Raw genomic sequence first — 22392 nt, 5'->3', positions numbered from 1 at the left:
CATCAAGTAATTGTTAGGACCAAGGCCATGATTCCTGAAACTATGGGCAGTCCCACTGAAGAGGCCAGGGCAAGGGGCCTGGACTGGCAACCAGCCAGAGGACCCATGTTCAAGGGCTGCTCCTCAACCATATTTTCATGTTGGGCTGACCCTGCTATTCCTGAACACGTCATGCACGCTTGGTGTATTTAACAGACAGTCTTCTTCAGATATCCCTAGATATCCAGGAATGGTATATATGTTTTTCTCAGCAAGTGGACACATGAATGTTACTGTGGTTGACAGACCCCTACTCTAGCCACCAACAACTTCTCCCAACATTGTATGTGCATGCTGCCCACACATTAAGAGGTACAGTCTATTTTTCCTCCCTGTGAGTCTGGGCTGCCCTTGTGACTTACTTTCACCAACAGAAGGTGCTAGAAGTGATGTTTATTCCAGGACTCTTGGGTCATAAGAGAACCGGCAACTTCTGCTTACTCCTTCTATGTAGAAGGCTGGCTACCCTGAAACCACCATGCTGTGAGGAAGCCAAGCCAGACATAGAAAGAGATCACACCGAGGAGCACGGAGGTGTGAGGAATGTGAGTGAAGCCTTCTTGGATCTTCTGGTCCAGCCCAACACAATCAGCAGCTGAGAACAGCCAAATGAGTAGTCCCATTTGATGCTTCATGGAGCAGAAGAATCAGCCAGCCAAGCACTGCTCAAATTATACAACTGTGAGAAATAGTAAGTCATTGTTGTATTAAGACACCAAGTTTTGAGGTGGTTTGTTAGGCAGCGGTAAATAAATGAAAAAGAATGTCTCAGAAAGAGCACTCAGAAATACTGACGTAAATGACATCATCAGTTATCTAGACAGGGAATTCCAAACCCTTCTGTGCAGCAAAGAGCTAAAATCTTTTATTCAGCAGCGGTCTTGAGAGGCTAAATAGTCTTTTATGTGCTCCTACTTCCCACTTGGCTTGCTCAACACTCTTTGGAAGTACCCACCACGCCTCCACGCAGGGGCTACAACTAATGGGATGCTGGAAGGCTCTGGTGGTAGAGACTCGAGAAGCCTGAGCCCCAGCTCTCACTCTTGAGCTTGTGAATTACTCCAAACTTTGGGCAACGCATTCATTCCCTGCTACCCATTTCCCGTCTATGACATGACGATGGTAACGCCTCTCCTATTTTCTCAACAGGTTTCTTGGAGTAGCCGAATGAGGTAGAGGGTGTTAAACGAGTGTTAAAGATATGACGCAATTTTTCTACCAGCTATTTCATAGCTTTAATTTCTCAGCTTAAAATGTTCACAGTGAACATCACGAAAAAGAGAAAGAGAAGCCACAGCACACCCTCCCCCCCCCCCCCCCATGACCTAAGAACAAGACTTCCAAGATGGCGCCCAGAGTACAGCAAACTTCACTCAGGGACAAACAGCAGATGGGATCTGGATACGAGCAGCTTTGCATTAGCCAGCCAAAGTTCAAGGGAAGTCCCCTGGGACAGCTAGCCAAACATTTTTAGCAGCCCTGTCAAAAGAGTCCAGTTGGGCATGTCATTAGCAAAATGTCTGGGACAGCACTCAGTGAGGCATCCAGGTCATGTCTCTTTGGACAGCATTTCTCTTCCTCTGACCAGCAACCAGGACAAACATGGACAGTGGGTCATGCCCACTACTTTCTGTTCTTACCCACCCTTTCAATCCGAGGCGGGCTGCCAGCTCCCCACGCTGCAAGCTGTTGTCATATATACCATGTTGGTCTAAAGCAGCAAAAGCCACCTTGAAACGGGTGACCTGTCAATCTTGATGCCATTACCTCAGAGCACAGACTGCTCATAGATGCTGGTCGTCAGTCTAGATCCCTGTCTCCCCCAACCGCAGCCCACTCACGGCTTCCAGGGGAGCCTCTAACTCAGCCAATGGGGAGACCCCACAGCCTGAGAGCAAAGGGTACAGCAAGGGAGACAGAGCCTACAAAAATCTGTTAGTCTCTCTGGGTCATGATGAGACCTGGCGGAATCGATCTCCTCAAGAGCCACTTGTTGGAGATGGATCAATCACGACGTGATGAAGAGCCCTACGAGACGAAACCACAAATCAAACTTTCATTAGCAGATGAAGTGAGAAGTACCACAAGCGAAATCCATCAGTGTTGACTCTTGTCTCAGATGGGCCAGGGCAGACGAGAACTTGCTCCCGCCAACGCCTTTTGCACTTGTTCCTACTGTACGCGGCCCTCTTCGGTGAACACAAGTTCATTTTGCAGGCACAACTCCTTCACCACTGCAGCGGGCAAGGAGGGGCCCGCTCTGTTTCAGAAACTCCTGTCTCTCCTTAATGCCCAGGAGAGGAGCCATCCTGAGGCCACTATCAATTTATGTTTTTTTAATGTTTATTTTTGAGGCGGGGAGCAGAGAGAGAGGGAGACACAGAATCCGAAGCAGGCTCCAGGCTCCCAGCTGTCATCACAGAGCCCGACACAGGGCTCCAACTCACAAGCTGTGAGATCATGACCTGAGCTGAAGTCAGACGTTTAACCGACTGAGCCACCCAGGTGCCCCATACTATCAGTTTAGAAGACTGCCCTAGGTAAGCCCCCAAACTGAAGGGCTGGGAGGTGGGCGGCTGGCCTCTGACTTGGGTCTGTAATCTGTTCTCAAGGTAGGAGCAGGAGAGGGAGGCGTGCCTCCTAGGTAGAACCAATGAAGAAAAACCCAGAGCTCCCCAAAAGATACACAACCCGCAGAGGATCTCATCCAAGCTAAGTCGGTGGGCCTGCCCCACTCATTTCCACACAGACCCCTCAAGGCTGCCCTTGACATTTATTTTAACTCACTTTTCCTTGAGAAACAATCTGTGTAGGGGGAACAAAGAATGATCGCCTGGTTCCCTATAAAAGCACACAGTAAATGTTCAAAAAGCCAGTTAAAGCACTTATTGGAAACAGCTCTGAAAAGTCTGAAATACTGAGCAGAGGCAGAGGGTGATGCAACGTCCCTGTGGCCTGGTCCCTTCCCTGGGTGGGCTCCTGTGTCTGCTGCAGGCGCACCGTCCTGCCAGGCCGTTTTTCCAGCTTGCAGGCAAATCTGATCATGTTACTCGGAGGACCGGCCCCGGGATCTGGCCTCTGCCTGCTTATCCAGACTAAGCTCTCTCCCTGCCAAACACCCTAAACCACGTGTGCTCCCCATGCCAGCCTCGCTCATGTTCTCCCTCACCTTTGCCCATGACGTTCCTGGAACCCTGCTCCATGTTCCTGACCTGGCAAAACCCTATTCCTCCTCCAAGATTCCACCCTCCAAGATTCCTGCTCCCGGAAGCCACCTCTGAGCCACAACGCCTCCTGTCCATGAGCTACCATGGAAGCCCCGGGCTGGGAGGTCATTTTAATTCCCCATCTTATGACCCTTAGGTAGGCTTGCAGCAATCAAATAATGTCCTTTCTCTAAACAACGCTGGTGCCATCTGTGTCCTTCCTTCCAGAGCAGTGGTTCTCGAAGGGCAGCAGCAATCAGCACCACCCCAGAAGATGTTAGGCATGAAAGTTCTTGGGCCCCAGCCCAGTCCTACCCAATCAGGAAATCTGGGCGTTGCCCCGGCAATCTGTAGCTTAACTCTTCTCCAAGGGATTCTAATGCACACTCAAGTTTGAAAACCGGTGCCCGGGAGCCTTCAAAGGCCACTGGGAGCAGTTCAGATTCTGCTCAATAAGCTCTGCCTGGCAAGTTCCCCTTCTCCGGGATGGTGGAGCCTCTCCACGGCTGAAAGCAGCTGCGTTCACTGGAGCCAGATGCGGAAATACTTCCCCTCCCTGCACCCCTTGGACTAAACAAGAATCACCTAGGGAACAAAGGAAGCCAGGCAACTCACGAGCGGTGCTTCAGGGAGCTCTCACTAACCCTGAGCAGTGGGCGGGCTCTCGCAGCGGCTGGCTGCGCGGGGCAGAGTTCACCTCAGGCGAAATCCATGGCTGGAGCACCTTGCTCTTACAGAAGCCGCTTTCTGGCTATTTTTCTCCAAAGGACAGTGTTAGACACATCGGACAGCGTTAGACACACATCCACATGACAGGCAGAGCCGCCACTCTTGTGACAAGTAGATAAAATGGAACAGAGCAATTAGGAAGACCCTGGCTGTCGGTTGCAGCTGAACGTGCCACTGATGGCCACAACCAAGGCTACGGTGGTGAGATGAACGTGTTAGGTTTTGTCGCCTCCTTGAGAAACTCCACGTCAGACCACTGCGTAACACATTCGGGCCGACGGGAATGTCCAAAGAACCAGAAATGGACAACTTTTTAGCACTGACTTTTCTTATAAGCCCTTGGAGCTAGCTTTCCCTTCATACTTTATTTTTATTGAACACCTGCTATGCACGGAGTAATAAGCCAGGTCTCACTCACCCGTGAATTACAACCTTAGCTGCATATCAGAAACAGACAAGGAGCTTTGAAAACATTCTGATGTCTAGTCCCAAGCCCAGACCAATTCAACCAGAATCTCTGGAGCTGGACACAGGCAACAGCATTTTAACAATTCCCCAAGGGATTCCAACGTGCAGCCAATTCAGGAAACAGTGGGTTTTGTTGTTGTTGTTGTTATTCTTTTTTTTTTTTTTTTTTTTTGAGAGAGAGTGGGGAAGAGCAGAGAGAGAGAGAGAGAGGGAGAGAGAGGATCCCAAGCAGGCTCCTCACGGTCAATGCAGGGCCCAACGCAGGGCTCCACCTCATGGACGGTGAGATCGTGACCTGAGCCAAAATCAAGAGTTGGACGCTTAACCAACTGAGCCACCCAGGCATCCCTGGGGAACCATGGTTTTAAATACTGATGTCTGGATCCCAGCCCCAAACCACAAACATCAGTCTTGAGGGCTGGAGCCTGGGCATGTGCGTGTAACACACACACGAATGGAATTTTTAGACATCCATTATCACAACATCGTTTACAGCCCTGCCTATTGGAGCTAGTGTGAACTGGCTGTATGAATCTGACAGGGAATGGCACAAAAGGTACATAATTCATAAAAACGGCATTCTCACTAGTGAATCCTACCCTCAGGGCTCCCATAGTTCTCACACTTTGGGTACCATCTCTCTCTCTCTCTCTCTGGAATGTCTCTGGTTTTCCTTTGGGTGCCTTCGGACCAAAAAAAAAAAAAAAAAAAAAATCTTTCCAGCTCCCTTCTCAGCATGTTTGAAAACTGGAAATGGCTTTTGAGGGTTAAATGCCCAAGGTTAAATTTAGGAATTAGAGGGCTCTTTGCTCTCTGCTGAAGAAGAAGGTAACTTCTCAGGTCAGGTCTGAGCCAGACATGGCTCACATTTTAAGAAACCAATAGGTAAGATAGAAAATACTATTATTCCTCATTTCACAACTTTGATGCTGTGTGCCTCGATCTGCCCAATGTGTGAGGGTGATTTTTACTCAAACGCAAACAAATGTGGTTGGGATACTTACCATCTACTGTGAATCCTTTGGTGGAAATGCTGATGTTTATATAACAAGCATGCTTTAAAAAAAGGCACACCTGCAAAATCATTAAAACTTAGAAAAATAAGCCCAACACCTCCTCCTTTTCAGATTACCTCTGCACAGTTTTAATTTAGTGTGACCTATTTTTTTTGCCAGCATTGACCATTTATCTACATGCCTGATGACCAAGGGAATCATTCTCTGTAATCACTGTTGCATCAGGAGGAAGGCTGGGCTGGAAGTTAAAAGACATGGGCTCTGTGTCCCATGTCATCTCTAATTCCCTGTGTGATCCAGAACAAGTTATTTGATCTTCAGGTTCCTCAATTATAAAGCAAGAGAATAAGTTCTTGCAAAGATGGTTTTCTTCCAGTTCAAACATCATGTGGTTCTAATTTGCTTGTGGACAACGACATTAGCCTAGTGGAAATGACTAAGAGTATTACTTTGTTTTCCTAAAAATGGATAATTATTTGGGAGAAAGTACCTTGGGTAACCAATTCCCTAAAACAAAGATTAAGTAACTAATATACACACCATACTGTCCCAGATGTGGTAAGGAAAGAAGAGAGATGGCCTATGCTGATAAAATTAATGAGGAAAACAATTACACATCTAACCATGATTAAAGAAAATGAAACAGATGTTATGGTATGAAAACAGAGAGGAGGCAGCTTGGAGCATTTAGAAAAGCCTGTCCAGAAACAATAGTAAAGTTCTTTCTATTAAAGTTTCTAGGATGGGTTGGTGGGTTAAGCATCCAACTCTTGATTTCATCTCAGGTCATGATCTCACGGTTCATGAGTTCGAGCCCCGCGTTGGGCTCTGTGCTGACAACGTGGATCCTGCTTGGGATTCTCTCTTTCTCCCTATCCCTCTGCCCCTCCTCTCTCTCTCAAAAGAAATAAGCTTAAAAAAAAAAAAAAAAGTTTCTAGTAAAGTTAGGGTTAAAAGAACACTGAACACAGCTTCTAATTCTGGACTTCCCAGGTAGTGATTCTGTTGCAGAAGACAAGCCACCCATCTTCCCCAAGCTCAAGGCTTCCCATCTGCCAAGTGGGAATCCTATAACACGGACCCAACATACTGGACAGGCCACTGGGAGGCACAAAGAAAACACCAGCATTACAGAGAGGGCTTGATAAAATGCTGTCTAGTGGAAGGTACACAAAGCTGGGGAGGACCTACTGAGCATGTGTCCCTATCGATTTTGATCTGATGATTTCTAAAAACCAGAATTTCTGCTGAGAAAGGCGTCTAGAGATAAAATTCAGAACTGATGGGCTATCCTACACAGTGGTTTCTTTTCTTTCTCTCACCTTCTTAATTTTCCCCTTATTTACTTACTAAATAAAAATGTGTTTGTTGTTTTAATTAAATAGTATAAAAAGGTGTAAGATAAAAATAAAAAATGCCTTCCCTCACCCCTCTCGATCCCCAGGTGCTTCTTACTTTACCACGACTAACAACAGCTTATGTATCCTTCCAGAAAAAAGCTGGAGACTGGTTCATGATCATAATTATACATGTACACGGTCTTGTATCTACCCCCTCTATCTACAGCTAGACACCTTCTCTTCTAGGTATCTATTACTGGAGAGGAAAGATCTTATTTCAAATAATCTCAGTTTAAGGCCATACAGTTTTAGATTACTGAAATCTGACATTGCTTTTAGTGGTGATAATTAAATAATAATGCTATTATTATTTCTTACCAATAGGAAAGGGGAACAGAACAAGGTTATTTAATATGCTATGGAAGCCAATTCTTGAATTCAGGAGTGTAGAGCAAAATACCATATTGTTTTTGGTTAAATAAGAGAAAAGTCAGCCCTGAGAAGACTGATAAATACACCTTTGGTTCTGCAGATCTGCTTCTGAAAAATGGAATAGAGAAGTCAATGATTTTTTTTATCTCCTCTTGTTCCATACATTCATTTCAGGTTCACTTTCAAAGAATGCTCATTAAAAAAAGAGGGGTTTTCAGCATTAACAAATTCACTGAGTAACTTTTAAAGAATGAATGTATACACAAAAATTTAAAAACAAGACTTTAAGCTATTAGCTAAAGCAATTTAATAAATTAAAAGCATTTTCACATCGGACACATAACTCCCTGTCATCCTTCATCCAACAAAATTAACAAGGACCCAAGGTTTTTTTTATTTGTCTTTAATCTCCATTCAGCTCAAGAATATGGTAACGTAGAGAAAAAATGAACAGTTATTTAGGCCATGACATGCCCAGGACTATTTACCAGACATACTCTCGCTCACACTGTTAAAAAATGGTCTCTCTCCTTACTCCTACATCCTAAGGTTCTTGTCATTTCGATGGCACACATTTCACTGGCTTTATTACATAGCAGATGGGTGGGACTGCTCAAGCCCCCTTCGAGTCCTACACAATGGGTATTAAAACTCTGTAATAATGGTCAAGACATTTCTCCTTTGCTCTCTTCCAATCTGGAAAGCTCAAAGCAGTCAAGTGTAGTTACTCTATTGTTCTGTATTTCTCACCTCCTCTTCCAAAGTGGTTTACTACAATCATCTTCCTGATTCTCCTCTTACAAATAAAATCATTTTCTATTTCTGAATTTCTCTCTTTTTTTTTTTTTTTTTTTTTTCCTGCTGAAAGTGCTATAATGCTTTGCTGCTCTGAGTCGTCTAAAAATGTCTGAATATTTGGTAAAAAGTGCCATTGCCACCACACAGAAAAGGCAATGTGCTGGTCTCTATGACAAGTACAGAGATTTGCTTGGCTAACTTTGTCTGAACTCCCTGTGGTTCTCACATATGTTACTGAAATCATAGCATATTATCTCTTATTAGCAGACAAAATGGTCTCAAAACGGCTGGAAAAAAATTAAATTCAAATAAATGGGAAGTCTGACAATAGAAATTTTGAGGCCTTGATGGATCTCAAAATACCTACAAATCTTTAGAAAAAAAAACTAAGAGCCTACGTTACTGATAAATAAAAGAAATTTGGACTTGCACCTGACATGAATCATGCTGGAGGAATTAATTTACTTCTTTCAGGCTGAAGAGTTTTCAGACATCATGGTTCATAAATTCTTATGGCCGGTGGGGCTTTATAGTAATTCTGCCTCTAAAAATAATCATGGGAGGGTACATTTTCTGAGAGAATAGAAAATTTGCTTCTTCAAAATTAATTAAGTCATTTATCGTTTTTTCCAAAGGGATCAGTCACAATCTAGAACTACCTGGGAATGGAACCACAGATTTGTTCTAAGGGACGATTATTAAAGCCTAATTGGAAGATTTCTATTTCTGGCTAAGAGTGGACTGAGTTATATATAATCTTTCCTATGGGTGAACTACTATCAGATTAAAATAAAAATAAGCTGGATAAATCATCGTGGAATACCAAAAATGCCTCATGGTATACAGTGGTCTCCCAAAAGTTGGTGGGGATACCCTCCCGCGAAACAAGCCCTTTCCAGAGGGGCAGATCCCTACTGGCACAGTAGGGATCTTTGCTTTACCCAACAGCTACACACCTGAAGAGTGAGAGTTGACTTGTGGTTTCCTGGGCTGATGACAATTTTCTGAGAGGACAGCTCTGAGGTTCCCCAGGGAGAAAGGTCCCCCCAAATAAAAATAACAGCCTCCTTTAAAACAAGGCAATGGATGCTCTGGGAAGGTAAGTGGAGTAAGGTGGTGGAGAGGGATTCCCACCATTCCATGCCTCTCTGCCCAACCTTTTCAATCTTAGCACATTGTGTTTTTTTCACCGTAAAATGCTCTGGCTTTAGGAAAGTTGGGAAAAACAACTCTGAGAGTTGGAGGAAGGTAGGGGGGAAATACATTTGGCTAGTGAGCCTGAGAACACATGGAAAAGCATGTGACTTCTAAAAGCCAGAAAGGATTACATAAGCTTCTTTTGAAGCGTTAGATTCCACACGAGTCCCCAGAAGGGCCACTCCGACTCCTGAGCCTGGACACGAATAGTTTAGTCTCCACAAGGACTAGCCCTGGCCATGGGTGAAAATTCTGCTTCCCATATAGAATTGTTGGGCACCATGTCGAATGGAAGAAATCTCACCTAGCTAAAACACAGTCTACTTGTCTTACTTCTTAACAGTTCCTGGAATAGAAAGCATCTTCTTCCCTTACTATGGCCTTTGGTCCTAAATTCACATCTTTCTGGGGGCCGGTGTGGACGAGAAGGAAGAAGCCAGATGGAGACTGATGACTGATGGGGCTCCAGATGCCATTCCTGCAACAGCTTTCGCTGCCAGGTCACCTGCCTTATTAGGAAAAGCCTGAAGGATTAGTCTCATCTATGTAGGGAAATACATCTACATTTAGCTTGGGCCTTTGCAGGAATGTATTCATCCCAACCCTGGCTTTCCAGCTGTGACCAGGACATACTGGGAGTGGTGGAGAAAGTTCTCTGGTCATGGGCAGGCAAAGGGCAGCAGCTGTTTTGTGCTCCTCTCCTGTCAGTCTCTAAGGTAGTTCAGACTCACTTCTGCCTCCTTTCCGGCAGTGGTGAACTGGGTAATTTGAACTAAACTTCCCAATGAACACAACAGAGAAATGTGGACAAAATAGTTTTTAAAAAATCTCTCCTAAAAGCACAGAAGAGCTAACAGGATGGGGAGGGTCTTCGAATGTAAGATCTGGGAGAAGGAGGTCCAAAGATGTGGGCCTGGGGATGAGGGGCCACTTTTACCTGATCAGAGGGACTGTTAATCCAGTCAGACGAAGGGAGGAAGCAGAGTAGCCCTTCTGGCAGCCTTACAGGGTCAGGGGGCCAGGGCATCCCTAGGGTTAAGACCTGGTAACCACTTTATACTTATGGTTGGGACGCTAGGAATAAGAGAAAGCAAAAACAAACTGGTCTGATTTCATGTGATGTGGGTGGGCTAGAAAATCTCAAGTCCCCAGAATGATCCAGAATTGCTGGTACCCCAAAAAGCCTGAAGAAGCTGTTTAAAATCCTCTCTAGAACTGTCATTTTTATCAGCACCACTCAAAGCCTCAAATTACTGCATTTCATCAATCTTAAATATCACTAATTATATGACTGCACTACTATTTCAGGTACTGGTGAAAAAGAAAAAGAAAAAATGTTAGGTACCTACTATTTTAGGTACCACCTACAAATGTAGGACTCCATCAACTGTAAATCACATCTGGATTTCAGAGATTAAAGGGTGACGAAAAATACATCTTAAAATTGATGAGCTGATATTCATGCAAATATTTCTTCAAAACAATATCTAGCACACATTCAAAGATAATCAGGCACATGAGGAGATATAACATAATATGAACCAGCATGATAATCAGAACAAATCACAGACGGAAAAAACAGCTGCATAAGTATTCCAGATGGAAAAATTATGACACACAAAATGGAAAACAACTGTACTTACTATGCTCATGGAGATTCAAATTGGGCTTAAAGAGTTCAAAACAAGGAAATAGGAACTATATAAAAGTACCATTAAAGATCTAGAAAAAGAACTAGAAATTCTAGAATTGATATTCAGTAACTCAAATTAACAATGTGAGAGATGGATTTATCTGCAGATTAGATATAGCTGAAGAGACACGGTGTGATTTAGAAGATAGGTCAGAAGAACTATCAGAATGTAGCTAAGAGATATAAAAAAGGTGGAAAGTACAGGAAAGAGGGTAAGAGACATTAAAAATATAGTAAGGAAATTTAAGACAGTAAAATGACCTTGCAATACAAAGTTCTCCCAGAAACAGGCAAGGGAGTTCAGAGGAAGTTGCTAATAACCCTAAGCTCAGCTCCCTCAAAGACCAACTACACCACTGAGGCAGGTCACCTTAATGAAGATCCAGAGGTAGAATAACAGCGGTTAAAAGGTGCAATATTGTGATTTATAGGAAATACGTATTTGGCAATTCAGATGACCAAAGCCTATTTCTCACACATAGTTGGTCTTCCTCTACAGCCACAGTTCCTGGTTCACAGCCCCTCAAACCTTGGAAATTTCCTGAGCTAGAAGAGCAATGGGAACATCTTTTTTCATAATATTTAGCCTCTGTCCTCAGTTCCTGAAATCACAGCGAGCCAAAAAGGTGAAATAGGTCTCTTGGTACTCACAAAAAGCCCCACTCTTTGCCACACCTGGGTATGTGTTAAACAGGTGACTCTTGGAAAGTACCTAAGACTAGGGGCTGGTTGCCAAGACAACTAACCATGAATACAGGGATGGAACTTTCAGTCCTACTCCCTGACTTCCAAGTAGGGGAGAGGGGCTGGAGGTTGAATCAATCACCAATGGCCAATGATTTAACCTATCATGACTATGTAATGCAACCTCTGTAAAATTCCAAATGGAAGGAGTTCAGAGAGCTTCCATTTGGGGAATCTGAACGCTTCCATATTAATCACTGTGCCTGGCCCCAAACTCAACGAGAAACTCCTTTGTTTGGGACCTCACCCTATGTATCTCTTCATCTGGCTGTTGATTCATACTCTTTAATATCCTTCATAATAAACCAGTAATCCAGTGAGTCAACAGGTTTCCTGAGTTCTGAGCCATTCCAGCAAATTAACTGAAGCCAAGGAGCGGGTAGGGGGAACTTCTGATTTACAGCCAGTCACTCAGAAACAGAGGTGACAAGCTGGGCTTGCAATTGGCTTCTGAGGTGGAAGGTAGTCTTGTGAGACTGAGCCCATATCCTGTGGAAGCTGATGCTATCTCCGGGTAGATAAGTCAGAATTGAGTAGAACCATAGGATAGCCAGCTAGTGTCCAAGAATTGCTTGAATGTGTGGGGAGAACACATTGGTTCTCAGAACTTTTGGGGATCAGAACTTTTTATTTTATAATCATTTTTAATTTTTTTTATGTTTTATTTATTTTTGAGAGTAAGAGAGACAGAGGACGAGTCAGAGAAGGGCAGAGAGAGAGAGAGAGAGAGGGAGTCACAGAATCCGAAACAGGCTCCAGGCTCTGAGCCATCATCAGCAAAGACCCCAATGCGGGGCTGGAACTGCATCACGAGATCATGACCTGAGCCGAAGTCAGTCGCTTAACCGACTGAGCCACCCAGTGCGTCCCTGATCAGAACTTTTTAAAAAGAATATGCAACTACAGTTATTTTACCTTTCTGTGCATCACTCTCCTCATGTGTGAATGGATATAGTAAAATAGTTCCCACTTCACAAGCTGTTGTAAGAACCGAGGGTTAACAACTGTGAAGCACTGACTCTGTGCTCCGTGTATGTTGGCTGATACCAAGGGGATCGAGCTCCCTGTCCACCCAACCTTACTTCAGGAACTCAACAGGCAGCTTCACCAGTATGAACAAAAAGAGTTTAGCCTAAAACACAAAACTGGAAACGTTGGAACTGTGGAACATTAGGGTTGGACAGAACTCTTCATAGGATATCCAGAAGCTCAAAAGTTTGTCTTTCCTTTTAAAAAATGGGTTTTATATATGCAGATCAATTTCTTAAACCACTAACCCCAAACAGAAAAACAGATAATTAACAAAAGATACAAACAGGTAATATTACAGAGAAATGTTTAGCTATAGTGGTAACCAAAATGCAAGTGAAAGCAATAGTGACATATTTTCCACTTATCAAATTGATAATTCTTAAAAAATCAAATACCCTATGCTACCAACGATGTGGTAAAATCATTTCCATTTTTGGAACGCAATTGGTTAGCATGGTACATTCCACTCTTGGTTGAGTAGTTTCACTACCTGGAAATGTATACCAAGAAAACAATCCAAATTGTAGAAAAAGTATGGACACAAAGTTGCTCACAGCAATGATACAGCAGTGAGAAACTGGGAGCAAATGATATTCACTAATATTGAATTGTGTAGCCTTTAAAAGTTATGTTTAACTGGGGTGCCTGGATGGCTCAGTCCATTGAGCATCCGACTCTTGGTTTTGGCTCCAGTCATGATCCCAGGGTCATGGAATCAAGCCCCATGATGGGCTCCATGCGTAATGTGGAGCCTAATTAAGATTCCCTCTCTCTCTCTTTCTCTCTCTCCCCTTCTGCCCCTCTCCCCTTCTCTCTCTCTCTAAAATACAGTGAAAAAAATTTCTTTAAAGTTATGTTTACAGGGGCGCCTGGGTGGCGCAGTCGGTTAAGCGTCCGACTTCAGCCAGGTCACGATCTCGCGGTCCGTGAGTTCGAGCCCCGCGTCAGGCTCTGGGCTGATGGCTCAGAGCCTGGAGCCTGTTTCCGATTCTGTGTCTCCCTCTCTCTCTGCCCCTCCCCCGTTCATGCTCTGTCTCTCTCTGTCCCAAAAATAAATAAACGTTGAAAAAAAAAAATTTTTTTTTAAAAAAAGTTATGTTTACGAAGAGTTTGTAAAAACATGGAAATTGTTATAATATTAACTAAAAAGATATGAATTACGATCATATGTACAGTATGATCTCAATTGTGTTTAAAACTTGAGCTGAGGGAAAAAACACTAAAGCATAGCAAAAATATGATTGGGTCAAAGGATCATGGTAGGATTTTTAAATTTTTCTTGCTACTTCTCATAATGCATATATAGTACTTTTCTAAATAGGGAAATAAATGGTTTTTTTTTCTAATTATTTACTATAAGGCCATTATCAAAGAGCATTAAAGGAAGGTTTTTTTAATTTAAAAAATTTTACTGAGATATAATTGGCATATAACATTATATTAGTTTCAGGTGTACAATGTAATGATTCAATATTTGTATATACTGTGAAATGACCACCACAATAAGTCGAATTAACATCCATCACCACACACAGTTGCAAATATTTTTTTCTTGTGGTGAGAACTTTTACGTTCTACTCCCTTAACAAAACAACTTTCCAATACACAATACAGTATTATTAAGTGTAGTCACTGTGCTGTACATAAGAAGGTTTGTCAAATAATCTCATTTCACTAAGTCAACTGTTGGCACTTTCTCCTGGTTCTTTTCAGTACAACTCATATGCACACATACCTTTGGCATAGGTGAAATCAGTGTGAATTAATGATTAGTTCCACCAGGATTAGATGACCCGGAAACTCTTCCTGCCAGGACCTCCCTCCACTAACACGCGCTGGCAACCAGGAAGTCGGAACAATTTTTCAGTAACAGTGAGTGTCAAAGGGGACAGCGCAAACTCTTCACCCCGAACCCAAGCTTAGCAGTAACCTTTGTGCAACCCTGGCAAGCCACCTAACTTCTCTCAGCCTCAGTTTCTCCGTGCATTCAATGACACAAGGAGAGCTGCTCACTGCTCACTGATCCCCCAAATCCCTTGCAGCTTTAAGCTCTGTGATTGTGTGTAGATTTGACCCAAAATCTCCAAACAGGTCTTGACTCTTGAAAAACTTTGTAAAAATCAAATCCATGTAAACACAAATGGAAAACCAGCTATTTTTTAAAAAATCCCTCCTATAATAAATCTTCTCGTAGCGAGTCTTTTTATTTTTGTTAACTCTAGACACTGAAATATTGACAGTTCAGTTTCACATACAACCAGGCCCATTTACATACTATGGCAATAATCATAGCACGTTCTATTCCTCACTGAAGGTAGGTCGATTTAAATTAAGGAAAAAGATTGTGAATGAATGAAAAGTCTGAAATATAGGGATTTTTGTTTTGGTTTGTTTTATTAAGTTTTCAAGTACTTCGATTACTTGCCTCCCCCCGCCCCCAAAAGGTATTTCCTGCCTAGCCTGTTGCAATGCAAGGAGAAGTCTCATCCCAGTCTTGGGTATTCCAAAAAAGAAGGCTGAATCAATGAAATCTTACGGTAAACTCTCCACATACCATTATAATATACTGAAAAAGAGTTTCATTCGCTTTCTGAATCAATAAACTTGGGCACTGGGCCAACCTCACTTACAATGTGCATGAAGTTACTTCTGTCCACGAAGGGAGCTCACACAGCTTCCTGCTAAACTTGAACCAACCTTGCCCCAGGTTCCATCCTACAAAGATGCTGCTGATGCTAATGCTGACCCAGAGTCGCCGAAGCTCTGAAAGTCTACTTCTGAGGACAAACGGTAACAGAAGCACAGGCCACCCTGCATTTAGCAATTGCATCCTGATCCATGCTCTCTAGGCATGCCAAGTCTTTGACAAGCTTCCCTTAGCTCCTGCCATCATCGGTAGAGGCAAGTCTCTACCTTCCTATCCCTGCGGCCACAGCTGTCCCGTGGCTCCTCAAATCTTTCCAGAGACAGCTTCACTTAAAGCTAATGAAACTGAAACCCCTCTTGCACAGGACCCTTCCAATGCCCCAGCAACGCTGTCATCTGGTCATCTTGTCTTTTCCTTAAAGGTGACCTCAAATTACATAAGCATCCTGTCCCATCAGAACTGGATCCTCTCCCCACCTCCCTCCCCAATGCTGCTCACCAGCCACTGCCCAAGCAGCGGCTGGGACGACCCTGTGGGCAATGGTAGCTCCCTGTGGCGGTTCTGCTACCCATATTTCTGGCATATTAATCAGCCACGTGCTAGGGGAAGAATTTGAGTTTTGCTTTTTTTTTTTTTGCCTCAAAAGATTGACTTAACATAATGGGCAGATTCGACTATGTGGGATGACAAGAGATGCTTCGCTGACTTATGAAATTATTCATATGGAAAGTTCTACAAAGTTAACTTCACATTTACTAAGTCACCTTGACCAAAAAGAACCAAGTTACATTAAATCAGGCCTCTCCCAGAAAAGTAGTAAGTTATACAGAATGGTATGTATTAACTAATACCCCTTAAAACAGTGGTTCTCAGTGCCTGGGTGGCTGAGTTGGTTGAGCATCCAACTTTGGCCCAGGTCACGACCTCACCGCTCATGAGTTCGAACCCCGTGTCAGGCTCTGTGCTGACAGCTCAGCAAAGAATGCTTCGGATTCTGTGTTCTCTCTCTCTCTCTCTCTCTCTCTCTCTCTCTCTCTCTCTGCCCCTCCTCTCCTCCCGCTGTCTCTGTCTCTCCCTGTCTCTCTCAAAAAGAAATAAACATTAAAAACAAAACAAAACAAACAGTGGTTCTCAATCAAGAGTGATTTTGCTTCTCAGGGGACATCCAGCAACAACCAGAGACATTTTTGACTGTCACGATTTGGGGTGGGGGAGGGCACGCTACTGGTATCTGCTGGGTAGAGGCCAGGGATACCGATAAACGTTCTACAATGCACAGGGCAGTTTCCCGTGACCAAAAAATTATTCAGCCCACAGCATCGATAGCACTCAGGCTGAGAATCTCCGCCTTAAAATAGTGGGCATGTATAGACAGGTAAAGAAGCAAGGATTCTGCTTGGAAAACGATTAACCTTTAAACACTAGAGCAGGCAAAGGCCAGGTTGACAGACAGTTGAGGCGGGGCGGCGATCTGACTTTAGCCACCACACCATGATATGAAGCATGGAAGGCTCCAGATTTTCATGGGTCACACGGGACTGCAGAGACCCTTGCCAAGAGTGGCTACACGAGGAGGTGAAGCATAATCTCAGGAGCACCAGGAAGGGGATTTTGCCTCCCCGATCACCTCCAACACCCACTTGGCCTGTGCCTGAAATCCTCTCCCGGCGGACAAAGCCTTTCATTCCAATGAGGCTTACAGCACAAAGACCCCCCGGAAGGGAGGACAGTGACCTACATTCATCTTCAAGAGAAAGTGACTGATGACAGATTGTTTTTCCCCTGAGTTTCCATACAGGGAAAGGCTCTGAGCAGCTGAAAGTGGTAAGCGCAAAGGAAGCAATAATGGGCCCGGATGAGGTAGGGAAATGGTGAAGTGGGCGAGACAATGTCCTGAGATAAATGCCCTCTACAGATAAACCTGAGCCTGCAGGGAGGGAGGGATGCAGAGAGAAAAAAAGAAGTCACATTCTTAGCCTTGGAGAAGATTACAATCAAGTTCAGCTCAGGTGAAAAAACGCCAGGAATGCTCGAAAGAATGGCAGGGATCCAGCACCATCCCAGCAGTGAACAGGAGACAAAGGTCCTCGCCGGCCCTGAGATCACAGGGAACCCCAAACTGTGCCGGGTGGAGCCCATCACCCCCCACACCCAGCAGAGTCCTGGACGCAGAGTAAAATGCTCAGGCAGCATTTCTTTGTTGAATGAATGGAAACTATTCTAGATGAAGAAGGATCAAACTACTGGCTTGTTTCCCTTCACACCTCTGCTTACACCATTTTTCTCAATTTGGGAGGAAGCCTTGGTTTGAAGTCTCTTCTGCCCCTGTGAATCCTATTCCATCTCGCAAGGTCAGTTTTTGTTTTCTCTGTACATTCCTGATTTCGGCCCCTGTGGGGTTTTCCTCTGCTCTTCTCTTAGGTAAAGGAGGCCTGAAGCCACTCACCTAGTGCTTATCACATTTCCTATGTATCTTTTATAATGGGCCTCCTTTCAGGAAGGATTTGAGGGGGGCTTTGGAGTTCATAACAAAAAATATGATACTGTTGTTTAAAAAGAATTTAAGAGAGGGGCGCCTGGGTGGCTCAGTGAGCTAAGCGTCCGACCTCGGCTCAGGTCGTGATCTCACGGTCCGTGAGTTCGAGCCCCGTGGCCGGCTCTGTGCTGACAGCTTGGAGCCTGGAGCCTGCTTCGGATTCTGTGTCTCCCTCTTTCTCACTCCTCCCCCGCTCATGCTCTGTCTCTCTCTTCTCAAAAATAAATAGACATTAAAACAATAACAATAAAAAGAATTTAAGAGGGAAACTGGAGATAATTTGGGAAGAAAAAGAGCACTGTACCAAGAAGCTGGGATCAAGCAGTGCCCAGGAATTGCTGGAGCCCAAGGCAGAAAGATGAACACACTAGACATAGAGCAGTTCTCACCATCCGAGAAGAGGAAAGCCACAACACCATGAGCACAGAACTTTTTTTGACATTAAATTCTAGGAGGAATTTGCTCCTGGCTTTTCAAGTTTGCTGTGCAAGCAGTCTTTTTATGTGTTTATCTCAAGAACTCTGTTAAGTCTTCATGACTGGGGTGTCTGGGTGGCCTAGTCGGTTAAATGCCCAACTTTAGTTCAGGTCATGATCTCACAGTTGGTGGGTTCAAGCCCTGAGTTGGGCTCTGTGCTGACAGTTCGGAGCCTGGAGCCTGCTTTGGATTCTCTCTCTCCCTCTCTCTATGCCCCTCCTCCATTCACACTCTGTGTCTCTCTCTCAAAAATAAATAAACACTAAAAAAAAAAAAAGTCCTTTATGACAAAGACTACATCTTAGATTATATCTCCCTGATAGCAGCCTAAATGAAACATAAGTGCTCAAATATTTGCCAAGAGACTGATGGCCCACAGTTTTCTTGACAATCTGGATATTCCAGTGCGTGTCAGGATCCCAAGATGATCAGAGTAATAGAGTCATCATATCTCTTAGCAGGAAGGACCCTCAGACCATTTGATTCTTTCACTTAGCCCCTAGCCACCCAAATGATGGGATTTTAAAGATATCCTCACCCCACCTGTTGTCACCAATTTGGAACTAGGAGTTGGAAGGTCCAGGCTGGACCTATCTTTGTGCCTTCTGCCACCCCCTTCATGGTTTATTTAGTTGGTTGTCCATTTGTCTGTCTTTCTGTCCTCACCACTGATTGTCTATCCCTTTGACTATCAGGACTTTGCCCTATTAACCTTTAATTCATTGCAGTAACTAACTAGCATGGTGCTTTGCACAAAGGAATTGACAACCTCTCCCCCACCCCAAGCCCCTGGCCATGTAAATAAAGTGAATTGGAAAGGGGTCCCAGAGTAGGCCTTTGCATTATCCTGCCCTGCTCCCCTCCAACCCCTCAAGCTCTAGTATAGAAGACAAGCTCTTCCTACCCCACATGACAAGCAGTCCAGAAAGGGTAAAATGTAGGCTACTAAAGGAACTGAAGACTGAAGGGTCCAAAGACACATTCTCTCCTCTGTTTCCATATGTCTCCTAAAAGTAGGCTGGGCAATCCTTCAGAAAACACACACACACACACACACACAACCTTTGTACACACAAGGTGTTCAGGAGATACCTATTAAAATAAGGTCACAGCACAACTACCTTGAAAACAGGAAGCACTCAATAAATATCTGCTAAATTGAAATGTTTGTAACATATCTACTTCGTACCTAGTAGATGCTCAATAAATACCTTTAAATTAAGACGATCCTAGGACTGCTGCCTTGCACATAGTAGGCCCCCTGTAAATAGCTATTAAATCTCATAGTGGTAGACGCTCACTCCTCAGAGAACTCGGGCAGAGGTGACATTAGTCAAATCCCAGGCAGAGATCCATGAATGGAAATGCGCGTCTCGAGGTAGCGCTTTTGAGAGTGCTGGAGAGGCGCGTGACAGTGCTCGGCCGCCGCGCACAGCGCGCTTTTTCCGGAGCCGCGGACGCACCGCCTGCTCTCGGGCATTGATTAGCGATCGGGACCCATTCCCCACCCAGGGGCGGGCAACGGCTGCCGCCTCCACTTGTCACTTCGGGGCTGCACCTGAAGCTCCCGCAACGGCCCCCTCCCGGGGCTCCCGCCCACCCAGGCTTCTCGGATTCCGGAGAGTTGCGGGCAGAACAAAAGCAAACGCCAGCCGGGCTTCCGATTGCTTTCCGGTGGAGAGCAGCCGGGGAAGAGGCTGGGGGAGCTGGCCCAGGACCGGGCTGCGTGGTCAAACCCGACCGGCTGCCGGCAGCTGCCCGCCCTCCCCAGCGGATTCGGGCTGGGGATTGCCGAGCCGGAGAAAGCGGCGGGGCTGCCTCCCTCCCTCCCAGCTCTCCCGGGCACCCCGAGCCCCCGCCCTGGGGCCGCGAGGGGCAGAGTGGAAGCCTCAGTCGGGTGGGGCGTGGGGGGCGCTATAGTAACCCCTGACGAAGCGCGAAGGCGGCTAGGGGAGAAGATGCTAGGGGACTGGGGCAGACCCCACAACCAAGATCCCAATTCGAACTCGCAATACGAACCGCCCCTCGGAGCCCCCAAACGCGCGGAACTGCCCGCAGGGGTGGGGTCCCCCCCCCCCCAGCACCCGGTCCCTAAATTCTCCTGCACTACACACCCCCCGGGGACGCCCAGTGGCAACCTTCCCATCGGAACCGCAGATCCAGGGACAGCCCCCGCGCGCGGTCGGCCGAGGAAAGGGGTCCTTGAGCGCGGCCGCGTCGGTCCCGCGGGAGACACCCCCCCCCCCTCGGAAACTCGCTAGTTTGGTATTTGCTTGGTTTTCCGTTGGGTTTGGGTTTTTTTATAAAGGTGAGGTGGGGGTGCAGAGAGAGCGGGGAAGTAGCATTTCTTCCCTTCGCCCGGCTTCTCCAGAACCCGCAGAACTCCGAGAGGGGCAGGCAGCGGGAGAAGAAAGAAAGCGGAGGGGGAGCCACTTACCCAAGGCAGAGCCCGAGAGCGCGGCGGCCCGGGCGCGAGAGACGCCTTTGTCTGCGGTCGCGGCGCCGGCGCGCTCGGCCAGGCGGGTCCCAACCCCGGCGCGCCGCGAGCTCCCGCGGGCGCCCGGACAGCCCGGCTCGCGGCTCCGGCTCCGGCTCGCGGCTCCGGCTCCGGCTCCGGCTCCGCTCCGGCCCCCGGCCGCACCGCCCCGCGATCGCCGCCGCCGCCGCCGCGGCTCCGCCCCGAGCCGGGCCCCGCCCCCGGGCCGCCGGGCCCCCACCTGCTGCGGCGGCGGGAGCGGGGGAGCCCGGCCTGGGCGTCCGGGGGCGGCCGCCTACCCCGCGCGCCCCGCTCCTGCCTGCCTCCCCAGCCACCCCGCGGAGCGCGCGCGGGGCGGACGGACCTTGTCCCCCGAAGCCCCCGCAGAGGCAACCTCACCTGGGGGGCTTGGCGCCCGCGCGTTTTCTGAGTCGAGCCTCCGTCCCGAGGCAGCCTGGCCTTCCTGCCCGGGCGCACGTTCTCAGGAGTCCTCCGTCACCTTGGAAGCCGGTCCCACTTTTGCCGGGGGGGAGGAGACCCCTCGGGGTCTGCCCGGGAGGGAGGGAGCGGGGGGAAGCTGGATCCTCCCCTGCCCCGGCCGAAAGCGGGCCTCCCAAGCCTGGTCAGCCCCGCGCCGCTGCAGCGGCCGGGAGCCGGGGCGCGGGGGTAGAAGGAGCGGACGGGGACCTGGTGGCCGGTTTGGAGCCGTGCGGTCCTTGGCCGTCGCCGGGCAGAGGGAGACCCGGATGGGCGGGAGAAGGCATCGGCCCAGAGTCGAAGGGGCGCAGGGTGCACGTGCAGCGGTCCAGAGCTTGCCTTAGATTCAGAGTCGGGCGCCTGGGCTGTGAACCTGTGCTCATTTGCAGGGCCGGGATAAAAGTAACAGAAGGGAACCAGACTTTGGAAGCCAGAGAAAAGGAAAGCAGAAGGCTCCAGACTTGTGCACAACAGTGGTAATAACTGCTGTTTAGGTGGTGCCTTCCAGCAAATCCAAAGTGGTCCATACGGATTAGGTGCGTCACTTAATGCATTCGCCCCAGTGGAAATGTGGGGGAGCCACTTTTCTAGCAGAGAAAAATACGATAACCTAAATATTGTATAATGAGGTCACTGGCGGCTTTAGCTGCCCATGAGCCCTCCCTACTCCCAACTCCCAAAGCATTCTGAGCAAGAACCTTAACTTTGGTACTTCATAAGGTCAGCTGTATCCTACGTTATTTCTGCTTTACCATGCATTTCCACCTCCAGGGCCTAGTGCAGTTCCAGGTGTGTAATGGGTGGTCAGTCACTGTTGAATGCATTAATGTGTGATTCATGTAACTGTTCTAAATTAACGTGGGCAAAAACAAAGATTTTAAATTGTGGGATCAAATTAGAAAATACATCAAGTGGGTAGAACAGTGATGGCCACATGAGGTGTAATAAATGTTAGCTCTAATGATCACATAGATAGAAATGCTATTAATCGTATGTATGCAGGTAATAGGTTAAGGTGACATGCTAACTTAAAGACAGCAGTTATCTGAACCTTCATTAACCTAAAGGAATGAGTAACGATAAGG

The 22392-nt window shown here is 46.4% G+C and overlaps 1 protein-coding gene across 2 annotated transcripts in view; it reads right to left on the bottom strand.

Annotated features, from left to right (window-relative positions):
* MAPK4 (mitogen-activated protein kinase 4) overlaps window positions 1–20987 on the bottom strand; it is a 152694-nt gene extending 131707 nt beyond the window's left edge. For both annotated transcript variants that reach the window (XM_086682990.1, XM_086682991.1), the window contains exon 1: window positions 20792–20987. The gene's annotated coding sequence lies outside the window, so the exon portion shown is untranslated. The remainder of the gene's footprint in view (window positions 1–20791) is intronic.
* Window positions 20988–22392: the final 1405 nt, after the last annotated feature.

This window comes from Puma concolor, chromosome D3 (assembly GCF_028749965.1).
Source record: "Puma concolor isolate L17-30 chromosome D3, mPumCon1.1.hap2, whole genome shotgun sequence".
In the NCBI taxonomy this organism is placed as follows: domain Eukaryota; kingdom Metazoa; phylum Chordata; class Mammalia; order Carnivora; family Felidae; genus Puma; species Puma concolor.
The sequence above is the reverse complement of the archived record's forward strand: the minus strand, read 5'-3'. Positions and strand labels throughout refer to the sequence as shown.